This window comes from Cetorhinus maximus, chromosome 15, assembly GCF_964194155.1.
Source record: "Cetorhinus maximus chromosome 15, sCetMax3.hap1.1, whole genome shotgun sequence".
In the NCBI taxonomy this organism is placed as follows: domain Eukaryota; kingdom Metazoa; phylum Chordata; class Chondrichthyes; order Lamniformes; family Cetorhinidae; genus Cetorhinus; species Cetorhinus maximus.
Genome location: NC_135893.1, coordinates 47,201,525 through 47,218,098, shown reverse-complemented (window position 1 = coordinate 47,218,098; position 16,574 = coordinate 47,201,525). Strand labels below are relative to the sequence as shown.

At 46.7% G+C, this 16,574-nt stretch overlaps 1 long non-coding RNA gene across 1 annotated transcript in view; it reads right to left on the bottom strand.

The window, feature by feature from the left end:
* The window catches only part of LOC144690649 (uncharacterized), a 139,988-nt gene extending 124,827 nt beyond the window's left edge, over positions 1-15,161 (bottom strand). Inside the window, exon 1 of the long non-coding RNA XR_013578924.1 lies at positions 15,058-15,161. This is a non-coding gene — a long non-coding RNA (uncharacterized LOC144690649). The remainder of the gene's footprint in view (positions 1-15,057) is intronic.
* Between the last annotated feature and the right edge of the window lie 1,413 nt (positions 15,162-16,574).

The following is a 16,574-nucleotide window of genomic DNA, read 5'->3' as shown; positions in this document are numbered from 1 at the left end:
GAAAGTGCTGATGACAGGGATGAGGCCCTCGCACTGGCCAGATGAGGCAGGCGCACGCGGGAGGCTCACATAGACGCTAGATTTGTGGAGGATGATGATGACATGCAGTAAGGTGACCCCATAGATCCTCACATTGCAACTGTGAATGTTTGACTCCAGTGTGGCTTATGGCAGTGCGAATACCCTCTGTGATAATGGTCCTATCATGGAGAAGCAGTGGAGGCCCTAATAGTCGCTCGATTGCAGGAGGATAATGATGACATGCTGTGACGATCCTGCATAAATCTTCACATAGCTTCTGAGAATATCTGACTCCTGCCTGAGGGCAGCTCGCTTGTGCTCTGTGATCAGGGTCATGTCATAGAGATGCAGCCGTGAAACTTAAAATGCATATGTTCCTTTGTCCGCCTTCAGCATCTGAGCCCTTCAGGAGCTGGAGCACAGCGTCACTGGTCACAGATGCTGAAGACATGGGGGCCAGCCCCGCCTTTAAGGTGCTGAGAGCACGCAGAGAGAATGACGGAAATCTGTGGCACCTGCCCACCACATTCTGGCAACAATGACCAGCACCATCGAGTTGCAGGCATCAGTAATGTTTCCAGGGAGTGTGAAGCTGACCCATCACTGTGGTCTGAAAGCCCAGGGAAGAGGCCCTGGACTGAGACACCTGCCTTTATTTTGTGCAGAAAGGTTTCACATCTGAGTGACTAGAACACTGCTCATCAGAACAAGGAACCATAGGCAGGGAGACATTCTTGGGAGTTTATTTACAATAGTGAACATTATGTACGAGTGATTAACACCCATGCCCAGACTGTGCAACTAATTCTCCTTAACTTTCCTAACCCTGCTGCTACGTCTTGGTACTCCCCGGAAATCCACATTAAAGATGGAGGCAGCCTGCTGACTGTGATGACCTTGACGGGCATCCTCTGGAGGGCCAGGCCTTGGAGGGCCCTGGCCTGCTTTCAGGGTCTTGCTGTGTGGCAGTGGCATCCTCCTCGAGCTGTGGAGCTGGAGCTGCTGAGGTCACAGGAAGAGGGGAGTAAGATGGGCTGGACACTCTGAGTCACCTGGATGAAAGGGCCTAGACTGTGCACCTGCTGATCCTTCTCCCTATGGGTGCCCAGGGGCCCCAGGCTGACTCCTTGATGAGCAGAGGTAGTTGGAGTGAGATCAAGCTGCCCAGCACTAATCTCGCGTACAGATTGTTAGAGGCCAACTATGGAGTTCAGTCCACACAGCAATGCAGGACCAACATCCTGGTCCAAGGCAGCCACCGTCCTACCTAGTGTTGACCTCACTGCATTGGCATGACAGCGCTATCACCTCAGCCTGAAGGCGGATGGACTCCTCCATCGTGCTTTGCAATCTGAAGAGTGCAGCGGACATCCCTTCCTGATGTTCCCAAGTTTGCCTTTCCAGCTACAGCAACTGTGACATGACCGAGTCCAGAGGCTCCTCATCTGACTCGGACTCAGCAACGTTCTGGCCTCCAGCAGTCCTCCGAGTGCCGGAGACCTGGGAAGTCCCTGCCGCCACCTGCTGTGGATCAGACAGTGCGATGTGCTCACCAGGTTGTGAATCTGAAGCTACTCTAAATTTAAGTCCCACTGAGGTGTGTGTCACTGCACTGGTGGAGGGTATGGGTGAGCGCTGTGACAGGATTTAAGGGAGGGTGCCTCCAGATTCCTCTCCAGGGGTTTCTTTGGGGCTTGATTGGAGGCCCTGGGTCATGGACTCTGTTGGCTGTTGGCAGATGTGCCTGCGAAAGCACGAGGAGATAATTAGTGCATGGCAGTGGCCTGTGAAAGAGAATGGTTGTTTGATGGATGTTGCACTCCTGCATCATCACTTGGTAGATCAGCGCAGACCTCACCGTCAGCACAGGACTGGTCCAGATCCTTGCCAGCCAGCTGGATGGCTATGTTTTCAAAGTCCGTGAGGACCTTGATTTCAGGCATTCCGCTTCCAGTCTGGGACCTCACTCTTTTATTGTGTGCCAGCTTGTCCTGAATGGATAGAGATGGAGAAAGGGTAAGCAGGATGCCTGCCGGTCCAGATGATAAGTATGCCTGGCCTGTGCGGGTGGTGAGTGGTGCCATGGACGGGATGAGGACAATGACGGTGAGTGTGAGAGAATGAATGGTGATGTCCCTTGCACTGGCAGTGAATGAGGGCCCTGTGGATGTGTGATGGGTTTATGAGTTGAAGGTTATGAGAAGAGTGACTTACCCTGATGGAATGGAAGAGTTCATTCATCTTCTTGCAGCACTTGGTGGCTGTCCTCTTCTGAAGGGTGTTGGTGCTGTCCACCACTGCCACAGCCTCCCAAGTCGGATATGTTACATTGCTGCCCATCCTGCGGCCAGAGCAGGGGTACAGGACATCCTGGTGGGTCTCTATGGCATCCAGCATTCGCTCGCGGGACCCGTCATTGAAGCAGGGCGGCTGCGGTGTTTTTCCTTTGCTGGCCATGTCCTCCATGCAACAGTGGTGAGCTGGAAGCAATGAGCACTGTGCTTGTGGCTGGACTTTAAACATGGTGCCCAGGGTGATGGCCGGCGGGTGAATGAGAGCCCGCCTGCCATGGAAATGGCATCTTTCCCGGGAGTACATAAATAACGAGGCGGGTTTGGGACAATATGGCGTGAAAACCCGCCATCGCAGTCGGCAGGTAAAACATAATTTTACCTGCCCGTTACCGCACTTAGTGTAAATCTGGGAAAATTCTGCCCATCGGCCTTAAGGACAACCAGGCACTGTGGACACTCTTCTTCTGTTCTTGATTGAAGTTTGAAAATTTTTCCCTAAGGCATTGTTGGAATTGATCTCTTTTGATTGGATGCGTCAGAACTTTGATGTTGATCTTTCTTCTGTTGCAGCTGTTTGGGAGCCAGTTTGATGGACATAATTCAATGAACAAGTTGGTGATCAGTCCGGCAGTCATCAGCCCTGTCATTGCTCTGGTGCTGCGGACATCTTTGCGATTTCGGGTATGGACGATGATGTAATTGATCAGGTGCCAGTGCCTGAACTATGGATGTTGCCATGACATTTTGTATTTGTTCTTCTGGAGGAACACAGGAATTGATGATGATAAGCCCGTGTTCTGTGTATTTGGTAAGGAGAAGGAAGCCATTGGAGTTGACATTTCCAATTCCTTCCTTGCCAATAGTTCCATTCCATAGATTGGAATCTCTTCCAACTCTGGTGTTGAAGTCTCTGAGACGAATAAGCCTGTCCTCTGGAGCCCCACAGAGAGCTTGGTGAAGTTTGGCACAGAGATCTTCCTTGATTTCAGTGTTGGCATCTAGACTTGGGGCATGTGCACTGATCACGGTGGCAAATTGGCTCCTTGCCAGCTTCAGATTAAGAATCATTAGGCACTCATTTCTTCCAAGAGGGAACTCATGAAGCCTGTTCCCAAGTTGATTCTTGATGGCAAATCCAACTCTGTGAACACTGCATTCATCTTTTGATTTCCCTTTCCAGAAGAAAGTATAGCCACCTCGGAGTTCCTTGAGCTGCCCCTCACCAGCTGGTTGGGTCTCAGTCAGAGCGGAGATGTCAATGTCATATCACCAGAGTTCTCAGGTGACAAATGCAGTGCAATGCTTTGGGCATTCATTCGCAGATGTATCGCTGAGGATCCTGATGTTCCAGGTCCCAAACTTTGTTGCTTGTCTCTTTTGTGTATTTCTGCCATGGAAGGTGATCTCTCTGGACGGGGCTATCCAGTCGGGAGAGATTACGCAGAACGGGTCTACTTTTCTTGCCCCCTCCCCAATATGGGGTGAGCAGAGTGGATCCTAAAGAGAGCTGGTCAGTCACAGTTACAGCTGCTGAAAGTCACCCCTGCCTCATCCAAGTGCTAGACAACCATTTTGGAACTGCCGCCTCTGTGCCACAACATGACTAGAAGGTTCCAGACAACACAATCCTGCTCCTGTTGCAGTTTGCTGTTTGACAAAGAGCTTGGATGATGTGCTTGGAAAGAAAGACACCTGTATGCAACATCTTTCAATGTGGAAAATCTGTCGCACACCAACTTTCACAAGTGTCTTGACAGAATAAAACCTTGATCCAACGGCGAGGAAACCAAGATGACTGGAGGTTTCATTCTGCTGCAGCCTTCATCAGCCAGGACAGCCTTTAAGATATTCCAGATGGCACATCTTCCTCCACCTGTTCTACCGTTGAGGACCTTTTTGCCTAAGCCCTGTTTGCTGAGTATTTCTAGGGTTCTTAACTGGCCTTTACAGTAACCAAAGTGGCTCGGGACATAAGGAGTTCCACCATACTTCAACCTGTTTTGATGGACTCTTTCTTACTCATTGCCCAGGTTCCTCGGTGGAGGCAAGGGGGTGGAATTTGGAACCCACCACAGAGTACCGTCCATGTCAAGAACCTGCACTTGGAGATTTTTAACATGGGGAGGCTGCTGTGCTGCACTACTGCATGGATCTGGCTGAGCTGGAGACTCTCCCACTCTTACTCCTGCCTAGGTATATTGGAAGGATTTGCAGGTTGATAATCAACCTGTTTAGCTGAATCCGAGTCGGATTCGAACCCAGAGCTTCTGGCTCAGAAGGAGGGACAGAACCATTGCACCACAAGACCTCCTTTGGAATCTATGCAGTGGCATTATGTATTGGACTGCAACACTTCAGGAAGGACTTCACTAGGGGAGCTAGGGATTGGCAATGTTTCACGTTTAAGGACAGCAATCTTCAACAGTGTCTGTCTCAGTGTGAGGTTTTGTTGGACTGCTTAGAAATAACAGCCTCATGGAAGAGTCACAAGACTATGGTAAGCTAGGTTGTACACTTAGTAAGATTGCATTTTTAAAACCCCAAACATCCCCTTTTCATAGCGAACAAAAAAGACACAAACATTCCCTTTTTCCCAGTGAACAAAAATACATTTGCAAGCATGATCCTGTGTGACTATGAATTACCCATGTTACCCACTATACACCCACTGTTCTCATGCATTAACAACTGTTGGTTCTACTAATCAGTCTCTGCACCTGCATTACACGCATAGGAATAGCCCGCGGGGGGTTTTGTGGTGGGCAGGAGCAGAGAATCCAGCAGCAGGCAAAAAGCCACAAATCCGCCTTCCTAAAAACAGTTTGCAATTCTCCCAGTGGTGGGTTTATGGCAAGTTGGTTATCCCGCCGACTAATGGCGTGACCACCGTTTGCAATCTGCTCACCGGAATCTTGTCATGCCTTCCAACCTTGCCAGTGGGAAATTACGTCAGCATCAAACCCGTTTGAAAAGGTGTGATGTGCACAAGTCGGACCTCAGTTTGCTGATAACTTCAAGGTGAATGGAACATACATAGTTTACCCGCCATAGCGCTGTGCCGGTCTTGATATGATGAACACCACTCTGCTGGGGCTGCGGGGTTGGTCTGCTCCTGCTTTTTGCCTACATTGTCCTGAGGAACACCATTGTGTGTGGTACTCAAGCAGGCCTCCACTTCCAGCAATTAGCACTTCAACCAAGGGTGGGCTGTGAGACATGGGTGGGGTTAATGGAAACAAGGGGAGCAATGGGGAGTGAAGGCTGTGGAATGGTGGTAAGAAGGAAGGGTGAATACGAGGGGGGGCCTTTCTGGGTCACCCTCTGACATCTTATTGCCAAAGGAGTGAGCAGGAGTCTGCTCAGAAATAAAGGAGGAAGACCTCATTCGATGAAAGCCAATGGCTTCGTTAGCACTGTTAAAGGGCCACTCAGAACTCAATGGCTTCACATCACAGTCGCTGCATCTCAAGAGTAACGCATAGTAATGTAGAATTTGGGAATGCAGGCAATAGTGAAGGAGGCACAGCTGTACCATATATGGCATTCCATCAATGAAGGCCTGTCACATGTTCACCAGATGTGACACTCCTAATGGGCCACAGGGCATCCATTCATTGACCATGAGCATCTGATTGGTCATTAATATGCCACATCAGAGATTGGAGCACAGAGCTAGGTTGGGTCATTCATCTCACTTAAACATTAGCATCCCACGCAGGGCTCATGATGTTATATATCTGCGATGCCATCTTGGTCACCTCAATGTGTGTGCTGGTGTCACAGGGACAAGGCGGCATCAGCCACCATGCAAGTAGGGCAGGAAAAACTATAGACCCCGACAGTCTCCAACCATGTAATCCTCTGAGCTTCACTTTCTTGCCCCTTGAATCATTAATGTCTTCAATGTTTCCTTTCAGAGAGAAGGCAAAAGCAGACATGGATCCAGGGCTCAGTGCTGCCTTTGTCAGGGTCCTAATGCAATGGAGATGGTGAAGGAAGGAGAGGCTACTCCGTGCACAGCACCAGCAGGAAGGACATGGTCAAGCGGAGCCAGAGTGTTTACAGAAGGGTCAGGAGGAGAGACCCAGACAATGGGGGCGACTCGGCCAGAACTAGGGTTTATCATCGAAGAGTCTCCTATTTACAAATGAGTGAGATGCAATGCCGTGCACGTCTGTGCTTGCCCTGAGCTCTGGTACATCACATATGCCACATTCTTTGTGAAGACCTGATGCCACGTGGAGTTGGAGGGTATCCCTTGCCAGTGGCTTTGAAGGCAACCGCTGCACTCAATTTCTTGGCCTCTGGTTCTTTCCAAGGAACAATAGGGGACCTGTGCGGCATCTCTCAGTCCGCAACACATCAATGCTTAAAGAGGGCACAGATGCCCTTTACAGGAAGGCCCATCATTATGTCGGGTTTGCTCTGGATGACGATAGCCAGGCTGCGAGATTCACCGGCATCACCGCCATCTCAGGCTTCCCAAGAGTGCAGGGGGCAATAGACTGCACCCATGTGGCTATACGGTCTCCATGCCAGCAGGCCCTAATGTTTATAACCCACAAGGGCTACCATTCCATCAATGTACAACTGGTGTGTGGTCACCGGAAGCACATACTGCATGTTTGTGCATGGTACCCTGGGAGTTGCCATGACTCCTACATCCTGAGTCACTCCCAGGTGTCTGAGATTTTCAAGGGGCCATTACATCTGCAGGGATGGCTGCTTGGGGATAAGGGGCACTCACTGAAACACTGGCTGATGACACCAGTGCATCGCCCTCAGAGTAGTTCCGAGGAGAGGTACAACGCTGTTCACAGCTCCACACACTCCCTTATAGAGCAGACCATAGGGATTCTGAAGATGCGTTTCAGATGCTTGGGCCACTCAGGTGGCTCACAACAATACACTCCCGACAGGGTTTCCCGCATTGTCACAGTGTGTTGTGCCATTCACAATCTGGCAATGCAAAGAGGTGACCCCCTGCCAGAGGATGACCTGGAGGAGGATAAGAGTTCATTGGAGGATGAAGAACCAGAGGCCCAGGAACCTCAAGAGGCTGCTGATCATGATCAAACCATGAAGGAAGACATACCTGGGAGAAATACTCATGATACGTTACTTACTGACAGGTTCCAGGAAGAGTAAAGTTAAGTGAGGGAATATGGCCACATCTCTCCTAGCCCTCAATGCCATTTACTTTCATCTCAGGGGATGTCCACTTGCAGCGAGAACGAGTCCCACACTCACACTTGCGCATTCTGACCTCATGAATGGCCAGGCCATGATCTTTGCTTTGGTCCGTGGGGCCCTGTGAGTGAGCTCTCTCTGGGAACTGAGAGTCCACTTAGGAACAAGAGCGATGTGAAAGGTGACTTGAAGCCTTCGCCGCCATCTAATGATGCAAACACTGCTGTGACTGAGATGTGCACATGCCTAGGGATCCGCTCCTCCCGTGCATGTCTGTTCTTCTGTCACTACCACTGAGGAGACACAAATGTCGCTAGATTATCAACACTGATGAGCTGCCCTCACTCAATGGTTTTCTTTGAGGAAGAAGTGTTAGAAACTTTTACATCAGCCGCTTCCAATAAAGATTTAAACACATCTCCCTGACATCAGACAAGGTTGCGGAGACTAATTCAACTGAGGTTGACATCACAGGAATGTGAATCTCACAGTGGGACACTATCACTGAGTGGGAGGAAGGCTAAACCTCGAAATGAGGGTTCCAAAGTACAAAATCACAACACCTTCATTTGACAAGAACATTCGCATAAACATCGAATGTATTAACAAAAGTGCAATGTATTTACATGTCCAGCACACCCGTGATCTAAAAGTGACATCAATTTGTCTTAACTTTTCTAACTCTGCCGCTACTCCTGGGTGCAGCCCTGACACCCGCAGCAGATTTGGAGGCAGCCTGCTGACTGCTACGTCTTGATGTCTGTGATGACCTTGGTGGACGTCCTCTGGTGGCCCGAGGCCTGGAGGGCCCCGGCCTGGCAAGAGTCACCTGCTCAGGGGCAGAAGTGCCCTCGGTGGCCTGAGCAGCCAGAATGGATGGGGTGACAGGCAGAGGGGGCTGTGAGCAGCTGCACACCCTTGGAGTGTCCTGAGAGGAGGCCCCTGGGGTGTCTGGCTGACGCTCATCCTCCCTGTGGGTGCCCCAGGGCCCCACCCTGACTCCTGCAGGAGATGGTGCACCCGGAGGGAGGTCACCTACATCCTGATGGTGCCACCCAGGGTGTGTGGCCATGGAGTGCAGGGCCAAAAACAAACCAAGGTCTCCATGGTGGTTGCCAGCCTTCCCATGGTGACCTCGAGGCGCTCGCAGCCACGACATCAGACAGAACGCAGACTCCACCATCATTCATTCTAGTCTGCTGAGGGACTGTTGAATCTCTGCCTGATGTTCCACCGCCTGTCGTTGCATCTCCAGCATTTAGTTGTCGGCTGCTTCCAAAGGCTCATCTGACTCAGTCTGAGCAGGTGGCTGGTCTCCAGCAGCCCTCCGAGCACTGCTGCAGGGACGTGTCAGTGAGGTGTTCCCCAGAAGGTGAGCCCGAGCCTAATCTACAGCTGTGCCCCACCGACATGTACTCCTCTGAGCTGGTGGACGGTGCATGTGAGTGCTGGGACAGTTCCAGAACAAACTTAGTTTCATGAAGCAAAAATTCCATCCATAGTCTTTAAATCATGCACGTCTCTTAATGGCGCGCGTGCAAGGTGACATTGGCTCTTTGTCTGGTTGATGTTCTTTGTCCAGAGAGTTTCTTTCCCATGGCCCTCGTTGCCTTTGTTCCATTAGGGTTATTGGGGACTCGTGGACTTCTGGGATTGATGGTAGTTCTGTACTCAGTGCAGCTGGTGAGATCACTTCTCCCTGACTGGTCGATTGCAGTGAAGGAACAGCTTCACTCTTTAAGTTTACACATGGGTTGACTCTTGTTGACATCGTTGAGGGTTTGTACCCCGACTGACTCCTCATGTTTTTTCATGGCTACAAATTGACTCTTCAAGAAGTATTTCAAGGTCGTAACTACTTTGTATGACTTTTCTGTCTGCTCTTTTGCCTGGCTTTTATCTGTTTTCAACTCCTGCTTTGAGTTGCCAACTGTGGAATTGTACATAAGAACATACAAACAAGGAGCAGGTGTAGGCAATTCGGACTCTCGAGCCTGCTCTGCCATTTAATAGAATCATGGCTGACCTGATAGCAATCTCAAATCTGCATCCCCAATAACCTATCACCCCCTTGCTCACCAAGAATCTACCTACCTCTGCCTTAAAAATATTCAAAGACTGCTTCCACCACCTTTTCGGGAAGAGAGTTCCAAAGGCTCATGACACTCAGAGGAAAAATTTCACCTCATCTCTGTTTTAACTGGGCGACCCCTTATTTTTAAACAGTGACCCCTAGTTCTAGATTCTCCCAGAAGAGGAAATATCCTCTCCACATCCACCCTGTCAAGACCCCTCAGGATCTTATATGTTTCAATCAAGTCGCCGCTTACTCTTCTAAACTCCAGCAGATACAAGCCTAGCCTGTATAACCTTTCCTCAAAAGACAACATACCCATTCCTGGTATTAATCTAGTAAACCTTCTCTGGGCCGCTTCCAATGCATTTGGATCCTTCCTTAAATAAGGTGACTAATACTATACAAGTACTCCAAACGTGGCCTCATTAGTGCCCTGTACACCTGAAGCATAACCTCCCTAGTTTTGCATTCAATTCCTCTTGCAATAAATGATAACACTTTATTAGCTTTCCTAATTACTTGCTGCACCTGCATACTAGCCTTTTGTATTTCATGCACTAGGACACCCAGATCCCTCTGAATCACAGAGCTCTGCAATCTCTCACTATTTAGCTAATATGCTCTTTTATTCTTCCTGCCAAAATGAACAATTTCACATTTTCCCACATTATGCTCAATTTTCCTGATCTTTTCCCACTCACTAACCTAGCTATATCTTTTTGTAGCCTCCTTATGTCCTCTTCGCAACTTACTTTCCTACTCTTCTCTGTCATGAGCAAATTTGGCAACCATCCCTTCAATTCCTTTATATAAATTGTAAACAGCATTGATCCTTGTGGCACTTCCACTCGTTATATCTTGCCAACCTGAAAAAGACCCATTTATGCCTACTCTCAGCTTCCTGTCAGCCAACCAATCTTCTATCCATGTCAATATGTTACTCCCGAGACCATGAGCTTTTATCTTCCGCAATAATCTTTGGTGTGGCATTTCATTAATCTATGCACAGTACATCCACTGGTTCCCTTTTATCCACAGCACATTACTTCCTCAAAGAACGTCAGTAAGTTGGTTAAACACGGTTTCCCTTTCACAGAACCATGTTGACTCTGCCAGATGACCTTGAGCTTATCGAAGTGCCCTGCTATAACCTCTTTAATAATAGCTTCTAACATTTTCCCTACAACAGATGTTAGGCTAACTGGCCTGTAGTTTCCCGCTTTCTGTCTCCCTCCCTTTTTGAATAATGGAGTTACATTTGCTATCTTCCAATCTAATGGGACCTTCCCTAAATCTAGGGAGTTTTGAAAAATTAAAACCAACGCATCAACTATCTCACCAGACACTTCTTTTAAGATCTAGGATGAAGTCCATCAGGGCCCGGGTACTTGTCCACCCGCAACTCCAACAATTTACTCAGTATCACTTCTCTGGTGACTAATTTTCCTGACTTGCTTCCCCACTTCCAATTCCTGATTTATAGCTGCTTCTGGGATGTCACATGTATCCTCTATAGTGAAAACTGATGCAAAATACCTGTTCAATTCATCTGCCACCTCCTTGTTTTCCATTATCAATTCTCCAGACTCACTCTCTATAGGACCAACAATTGTGGGTTGTTCTTTCCTCCTGGTACCTTAGTGTTGTCCCTGAAATATGTTCGCTCAGAATCTTGCACAGCTTGGTTCATTGAAGACTTCAGTTTATTGTGCATTTTGAATGGTATATATTCAGCTGGAATCTTGCCCTTCAAATCTTTCAGTTCAGCTCTGATGTGTACATTTTCCTGCAGAACTTTCATTTTCCTTCAGCTCGTGCCTTTCCTCATGCTGACATGGTCAGCACCCATCTTGTGCTTTACTTACATATTGTCTCCCTCACTCTGGAATCTTTTGTTTCCCTTTCTCTGTTGGCATGTTTAGACTTGATTCAGCTGAGATGAGTGGCTGTTGTGTCCCATCTATGATCTGGAACTCCAGATCTTCCTTCTTGCCATCACATTGGGCTCTCAGGCTAATTTGTCCTCTTGGTATGAGTATTGTGTTTTTTATATAGCCTCAATCTTACTTTCAAGGGCTTCATTTTCAGGTTGACACGTTGAGCCACTTCACACAGATCTGTGAAGATCATTATGAACTATGATGCACCAGTGTCTAGTTGACATTTCTTGTTTGCCTGATTCTCTCCCTCTGCGGTCATCATAGTAATCATTTGTCATCTATAGACTTGGCTGAACCAAACTGTTGTGTGGTGTATGGTTCTTCATCAGACTCTTCTGTTGATATCTCTCCCATGGCCATCTGTATGGGCTTGTTTAGCTTCTTTCTAGCCAAACACTTGTGTGCCAAATTATTTTACTTCTTGCAGTTAAAACACCACTTACCCAACACTGGGCAATCCTTGTCCTGTGCAAGCTGTCCTCCGCAGTATTTGCATCCTGCCCTTTGTCTGTGATTGCTCCGCTCTTTCAGCTTGAACTGTCCCTCAGTATAATGTATCTCCTGATTTGCTCTGCCATACATATGCTCTAGCTGTTATTTCACAACTTCCACATTTCGACACGTCTATCACGCTCTTTAGCGTCAGTTTCTCATTTTTCAGCAGACTTGCTCTCACCAAGGTGTCTCTCATGTCTAAGACCAGTCTATCTTTAATCAGATCATCTTTTAGTTATCCAAATTCACATGATTCTGCTAGCTGCATTACTGCCGTGACATTCCGTTCAATGGTCTCGTTTTCGCCCAGAACACTAGTGTTGATATGTAGCATTTACTCAGGGTTCAAAATGTGCATTCAAGGTGTTCAAAATCTCTGCTGTCTGTTTTCTTTGCTTGTCAGTTAGATTTAGGTGTGGTATACACTTTGTAGCAGTCTTTTCCCAGCAGTGTTAAAATTGTGACTACTCATCTTTTCAGGCTTGTTAATTAATCTCATAGTTTTACCATTTTAAGTGTCATGCGTCACTGTCCAATGTTACTGGAGATGGGATTGGAAAGTTTACTGCAGCCATTTTTATTCACTATTTATTTGCAGCCTTTGTCTGTTTCCCTTTGTCCTTTTCAGCAGCATTTTGCAGATTTGAACCTTTCTGTGTTCCTGGCTCTCTGCATCATTTGCAGGGTTCAATAATCTGTTTTAACTCCACTTCCTGACACCATGTTTCATGTATAAGGACAGCAGTCTTCATCAGTATCTGTCTCAGGGAGAAACTTACTGAAATGCTTAACAAATGGCAGCCTAGGGCTTGCCTCATGGCAGAGTCACATGATTATGGCAAACTAGGTAGTACATTGAGCTAGATTGTGTTTTCAAAACCCCAAACATGCGTTAATATTGGCCTTGCCAGTGATATCCATATCACAGGCATTATTAAAAAATACAAGAAAAATTAGATGGAGTGTCAGAGTCTGAAGGAAGTAGCAAATTGTTATGCCTGAAATCCAACATGCACATGACATCCTAGCCCTCAAAATTTCCAAAACTGGCTTCACAAAATTAAACTCTGTACTGGATAACCTTTAGGGTTCAATGTCACCAGCCCATCCTGTAAGCAAACTGTACATTCCTTCAAATCAGGCCTATGCCTTTACTGCATAATATCTATGTATACAATAGCATGACCCAAGCCATAACCCCTTGTGGAGCTGCAGGATATCATAAACTCACAATATATTGATCTGTCTTCCATAGGTGAACAGGAAGACGAATCAAATTAAGAAGCTGCTTTACATGTAATATACGAACAAAGAGAAGACAGTTTCCATATTGAATCAAATCATTACTCCTCCTTGTAATATGAAAACTAACTAACTACCCAAATTTATCCTTTGATGGAGTTCAAGTTTCATTTTTTCAAGACATTTGCAACATTGATCATCTGGGCTGTTTCCACTCCAAACTCTGATGACTGATTTTTTTTCTCTTTTACATGGACAGGGAGCCAAAGATTTGGCCACTGAACTTCATGCATTGGCTGCTTGAGCTGCCAGTCAAACCTCTCGCATGGTATCTACATTGACTGCTCAGCTAAGAGCCCCTGCAATGGCCTTACTGAACTCATTCTGAACATGGTAGCAAAAATACCACTGAAGTGTTCTAACTCAATTGCCTCCAGCTGATGTAGTATATGGCAAACACCAAGGGAATGAAATTGGGCTTATTGGCTGCATGTAGAAATCATTATAATGAGCAAGCAATACAAATTTGCCAATCTGCCTGCAGTTCTATGAACAGGTACAGGGTTATCATGCATTGCAATCCCTGCACCCATTTTCGGGGGATATTCAATTTAGTCCCACATTTCTCCAGCAATTTAATTCCAACCCGAAGTGCATTCTCTTTAAACTCTTGTGAGCGCAATTTATTTTAATAATTAATTATAAATTGATCTGAAATTCCTCCTAGACTAACAGTAACAAGCCCTGAAAAGTGACACCAGATAACAAAACAGCTTAAACTGAGATATTCTCTGACTCCTGCTTTTGGAAATAAGCATATTTCTTATCACTATTTAGACACTATTGCAGAGCTGGTCAGCAAGTAGAATGGCTCCCATCTTTTAGATCCATTAATGCTGCACATGCAGGAAGAAATGGTATCACAAAACCTGTAATAGCTAATGTCATAATGTACATGTTGTGGCTGGTCTGATGGTAGTATTTTAAGCAGAATTCTGGGCATCGCTATAGTTTGCCTTGGTGGGAGATGGTAAGATGGTGTGACTGTTGTGTCAAGCAGTAAGTAGAGGAACAGAGGGGTGGGAAACGGAATAGGCTGCTATTTTGATCAGAGATTTCTCCTCTTATTTCAGGTAACATGTAGCAAACATTAGGTCAGAATAAGGGAGATTCCTTGTGGTGAGAAAAGGGTTATTGTTGAGTCATGTGAATGGCTTCAGCAGCTGTCAAGCGGCCTTGTGACTGTTTCCATTTAGTTGCCTCCAACTGAGCCAAATTGCAAAAGTTGGGAGTGGTGCAGTCCTGAACATGGTCTCCATGACTAAAGGTAAAGCCACACAGTACAGAAACAGTGAAAACATTATCTATTTAAAAAGAGAAAACTGAAGACTGTTTCCTACAGAAGACCATGTCACTCTGACAGATAACATTGGAACTGTATGTCTGGAAGCTGAACTGACAGTTCTTTGGTAAAGGTTTTCTCTTGATGATAGAATAGCAAATCTGAGTACACAGGTGTCTGGAGTGCATTTACCTGCAATTCTCATTGTAGCACCCACATGAGCAGAAGTCACAGTGACCCAGTGAAAATCATGGAGGAAATTCCACTACACTGCCATTCAAGCACAGTAGTGTCTGTTTTCACATTTTTAATGCTAAACCCAGGAACATTACCACTACATTTATTTGAAATAATACACGTAAATATAATACAACACACATAAAAGGAGAGCAATTGGTTCAGTACTGCAAAATATTCCAATGTGAAAACAATCAGTCAATTAATTTTTCATGTCACCTCTCTGTCCATGCCTGCTAAAGTCACACACGAGTGCCAAATGGGTGTGTAAAAAATTTGTTAGGGTGTATCTGCCCAAACAGCTCCAGGAATGTCACCCCCACCCTCCCAGTCATTTGGGTGGATCACGGCTTTGGTTGCGATAAGATAATGACCCAAAGGTAAGGCCATCTGCTTGAGCTGATTTGAAAATTAATGTTTTTTTCAACAAAGTTTCTTTTCAAAAATTGCCTCATTCAATGTGATATTGAAAATATTGTGCAAATATATTTAAACAAAATTGGTGACAAAATTAATCACTGAGTTGGTCATTTACAGCAACAAAAATTTCCAAGCTAATTAGTAATATGAATAAAATGTTTAAAATTTAGATATTTAGGAAGCATGCACAACAACCTCAGCTGCTCTTTCTTTTAAAAGAAGGCTCCTGTTAGATCTAAAAATTGCCCAGAATACCCAAAGATTTCCCAGAGTACTTTATAAACTCTGTACTAATCCATGCAATGCCAAGCTAACTCAATCTGAGCAAATTGGCCCCTGCTCATAGATGCCCCCTTGACAGAGGGACTGTGGACACCAGGGATGGTGACATTCCAACAAACTACATGGGATCCTCATCCTCCTCTGAAGATACCTCAGCCCTTGGTGTGCTGTCCTGCTGGCTTGAAGGTATGTGCTGCTGGGGTTCAGCTGCATGTCCTCCAGCCGCTGGGCCACCTGCGAGAGTCTCCTGTTCAGGGCCCCTCGCTCTGCACTCACTCCAGATACAGAGCCATGTACTCTGTGCTGGACGGCCCACAGCTGCCACTGCACCTAACACCTCGTCCTGCACATGAGGGCTGTGTTCTTCATCCGGTGTCCCTGAATCTAAAACCTCACAAGGGACAATCAACGTGAAAGTACCTGAGCTTTTGCTTGATGAGCTAGTCTGGTGTGACAATGCTTTCTCAGACAGGCTTCTCTTTTCTTGTTGTCTGAGGCAATCTGTGGCTACTGGGGGTGGGACCACACCTCTGGGACCTGTGAGAGAAACAAGAGAAGCTTAGTATAGGAATTCATGCAGACACTCATCATCCCTCAGTGACGTTTCTGAACACTGCACCCAATTCACAGCATGCTGTCAGACTAGGCTTTCCTCACAGATTCAGTGCCACACTTACAACATCTAAAGTGCCCCCCACACCCAGAAAACAATCATTCACCAAGATCCACCACCATGACAACCAATGCCGCAATATTCCTGAGATAGCCTCCTCCATGGCCCTTTGCACCTGTAAAGGGGGATTTGCTGTCACCCACACATTCCCTCTATCACAACCTGGTAATTTCCATGGCCCTTTCCTCCATGGACAATACTGAGAGCAGCATTGACTCCCAGTCTGGGTTTTCTCCCTTTTTTCAGATGTCGTGTTCTCGATTCTCCTGCATGGACAAGAGGGAGAGGGTGATGAAGCGGTTCAGTCGGACATGGAAAACCTCCCGCTTTGAAATGACATTTCCCTTTTGGCAGCCCATAT